The sequence below is a fragment of the Bactrocera oleae genome, chromosome 2, assembly GCF_042242935.1.
Source record: "Bactrocera oleae isolate idBacOlea1 chromosome 2, idBacOlea1, whole genome shotgun sequence".
Lineage (NCBI taxonomy): Eukaryota > Metazoa > Arthropoda > Insecta > Diptera > Tephritidae > Bactrocera > Bactrocera oleae.
In genome coordinates this window covers 39,247,919-39,251,848 of record NC_091536.1, presented here as the reverse complement: position 1 = coordinate 39,251,848, position 3,930 = coordinate 39,247,919, and the positions used below count along the sequence as shown (strand labels likewise).

At 33.2% G+C, this 3,930-nt stretch overlaps 1 long non-coding RNA gene across 1 annotated transcript; it reads left to right on the top strand.

Annotated features, from left to right (window-relative positions):
- The first annotated feature begins 281 nt into the window (after positions 1-281).
- Positions 282-3,496, top strand: LOC138858946 (uncharacterized). Its single transcript, XR_011397981.1, has 2 exons — positions 282-2,263; positions 2,341-3,496. It is a non-coding gene; the product is annotated as an uncharacterized lncRNA (long non-coding RNA).
- The last annotated feature ends 434 nt before the right edge of the window (positions 3,497-3,930 follow it).

Sequence of the window (3,930 nt, the reverse complement as noted above, 5' to 3'; positions counted from 1 at the left end):
GTTATGCAGACGTGGAGACCATTCAAAAGGCTTGCACCGGCATACTGGCGGCCATACCAGGCAACGAGCTAAAACACTCGTTCGACATGCTTTTGGCCCGTGCAAAAAGCTGTATTAAAGCAGAAGGATACTATTTTGAATAAAATTAATTGATTTTGCCGATAAAACCATTTGTTCTGTCTTTTTTTTTAAAGTCCTGTTTACTTTGGAACGCACCTTGTGAACGTATAACATATTTGAATATTTACGTTTAATTTTAATTCAAATACATTTTCATTTCATGTTATTCGTAATTGTCATTTACCGGCAAGAACACCGGGGATATCATTGCATTGCCGGGTCAATTCCGGTAACGTGTAGCCGTTTGTCGTGGTAATTTTCCTGGTAATAATGTGTCCTAGTGCTAAAAGTGGGTAAAATCTTGTCATTGGTTCCTATAGCCCCATATTTGCTTAACAGAAATTATTTCAAAATCTCGGTTGACTTTATACCATATATACAAGTATATGAGCTATCTTAATAAATCTCAGGGAGCATTATTTCTTGTAACGATATAAGTATCTTGATATCAAAAATGGCAAAATCAATACTTCCCTAACCTCCATATATGTACCTAATATAAATATTTTCAAACTTCTTGTTCATGAATATATATACTTGAGATATGTAAGTATCTCAAAAGTTACTGCAATCAGATCTTCCCTTAGGCCCAATAGAGTGATTTCCATTAATTTTGACTTTCCATCTGACTTTCATGAAATTAAATAGAAAATTTCTATTTAAAAATAATATATATAATTTAGCGCTGAATCTAGACTTTGATCTAAACCTCATATTCCTAATATGCTGATTTCCCATCCTTTGATTGAGGTTTTACTATATGCACCCTATATATTAAATTTAGCCTTTTTGGTTAAGTTAAGTCACATATTTTTCATTTGCGTTAATAAATTTGATTTTAAGCTAAATAGTTTGGAAAAGCAAAACGTAGTAATTCAACTAAGTGAGGCTATGATCAATAATATAAGGTAATAAGATATCAAATTTGATTGTAAACCATTCGGTTTCTTCAAATAAGACATGTTGCACAGAGTATAATAGTTTAGTTCACCTACCGGTTATTTGTATCACCTGAAAATAATCGAGATAGATATGGAGTTATATATATGATATATAAATGACCAGGATAACGAGACACGTTGCAATCCTGGTGACTGTTTGTCCGTCCGTGTTTTCGATGACCCTGGCACCAAATATACAGACCCCAGTGAATAAGGCTGATCTTTTACCGAACATATCAGTCAATCAGTGAGTGCTAATATTGAATTTGGGGAGAATATTTTAGCCCCCATATATCTATAAAATAATTTCGAACTTCCGGTTGACTTTATACCGGGTCTATCGGTCAAAATCTACAAAGTCTTAATGAAATTCAGAAATAATATATTTCTAATAACGGTGTTTTCTTAATGAAATTCAGAGTGCCTTTATTTCTGGCACTCTGAATGATATGTCGTAATACCAAAACGAGAAATATTTCTCAGCCCCATACACCTTGCAAGGAATTATATTAGAATTTGAAACTTCCGGTTGGCTTTATACCTTATTTAACGGCCAATATGTAAAATATCTTAGCAAAATTAAGTGAATGTATAGTATTGGATAAACTAGAGTTTAATCCCGTATATACTACATATAATGTGGTTGTTGTTGTAGCGGCAAAAACATTCCTGAAATAATTTTGGAAAGTGCTGCCGAGTTGATTGCCCTTGGCCGACTAAAAATCGGGTCCGTTCCGGGTTATGTAGACCGGACCCTACAAGACACAGGCAAGCAATTAACCAGAGATAAGGAGATGACCCACTCATCTCTCTCTGGAAATGAGAGCGCAATTGCTAAACGTCAAAAACTTTGACAGTTCAGGAGGTCTGACGTTTAGCAATTGGAAATAGACGGACGGGCAGATTGAAATCCTACAGAAAAATATGTGAACAGAGAGATTTGTTTCCGCTGTTGAAGATCACTAACAAAAATTGGAAAACAATAATAATGAAAGAAAACGCAAAATTGAAATGTGAGCGTCAGGTAAGTTGTGCATTTTTCTTAATTGTTAATTTTCATAAATGTTTATTAAATTAAACTCTTTTCAATACATGAAACCAACAAACGAAGATCATTGTGGTATAAAGAATAATACATTTACAAAGAGTTTATATGTACATACATACCATCCATAAAAAGTTTATTGGGAGGAACCATTTTGGTAAGTATGGTTATGTCAAAATTTTTATGATAGAATATCTTCTATATTATAAACTAATATGTATTGAATCTCTTTAGGTTTTTTGGATTGCAAGTTTATTGGATTGAATTCAACTTATATAAATCGTGCTGACGTTTCGATGTGTAAAAATTAAGTGAAAAATGTGCGCAAAGTGTGTTTAACTCAGTGAATTAGCATGCGTTAATTTAGATAGAAATTAAAAACTAAAAGTTTGAGGGATGTAATATATACCTTCATCTGGTAAAACTTTATCTGTTAAAGTTTTTAATTAATTTTTTTGTTAAAGGTTTACTTTTATCGCAAACCTTTATTGATTGCGGCTTTATGTACCTGTGCATTACAACGCGTTGTTATTGTTTTCTTTTTTATCTTTTTAGTTTAAAGTAGTGATAACTAAATAAATGGCGATTACTTCCCACGCGTTTGAACGTTCAAATTAATGGCATTTACTTGATTTGAATCAAGAACAATGTGGGCCTGATGACTATATCCGAGTGCAATACTAAATTAATAAGACAAAAAAGTATTAATATAACTCTTTCACAGGTTTAGCTTGTGTGGGTCACCAAAACCTCGAAGATTTTCACCGATAATGTGATCAAAGAGTTGAGCGAGAGAGGCAATGCGTTGTCCGAACTGGAAATCGAGTCTGATAAATTGTGTGCGAGACATTTCCCAATGGTTATTGCAAGAAAGCTTGCCTTATTTTGTGCTTTAAGGTTGGAAAAACCAACTTACATTTTCTTGCCTTCTCTAGGTTGTATTGCCTTGCAGGGATGTGTCATCGTGGTGGGCAACGATCATCTTTCGAAACAGTTTATTCATTTACTTTGTGTATTTATAAGTGTTTTTTTTAAGACACATACACATTTTGATGGTGTGTCGTCAAATAGCGTCCCATTATGTGTGCTGCCAAGAAGGCTAAGAATGTGCTGTGTCGTTTCGAGCACAACACCTTGCGGATCACCACTGCTATTTATACGCAGAGGATCATGTCTATTATGAGATGCTCGATTTCAGTCCAACACGCATTTCGCCATGTTTGCTGCGTATAGAATTGAAATATTCCCAGGCTGTGCGTAAATCAGGAGGAAATAAATGTAAAAAAAATACCATATATCGGTATTACAATAATATATAGGTATGAATAATTTAATCATAACTGACCAACTATGTTGAATATATAATATATAGAAACTTTATTTATTGGAATTTTTATTAAAAATTGTTTCTTCTGGTTCTTTTTTACACAAAATTGAAAGCGAAAGATTTCTTCATATTACCTGAAATCTTTGGTTTGGTTAAAAAATGTCATCAGCTGAGAATTAAATATTTATATACCTTAACATTGTATTGGTAAACAAACAAAATATTACGGGAAGTCAACAATTTCAGTACAATTTTTGACGTTTCTTAACGTGTAGTCAAGGTAATCTCTGTAGATAACATATCTATGTTAAGTATAGTGTTAAATATTGTAGCCCTCAATTTTTCATATGAGATGTGTACAAACTTGCATGTATTTATTTATTATAGGGTGCCTTCGAGCTACGTACAATAATAATTGCAGCAGTTCAGCTACTGTGTTGCATATTTGCTGATACTCTGCTGATGTGCAGACAAAAATTTAGTGTTGCCGATTATTT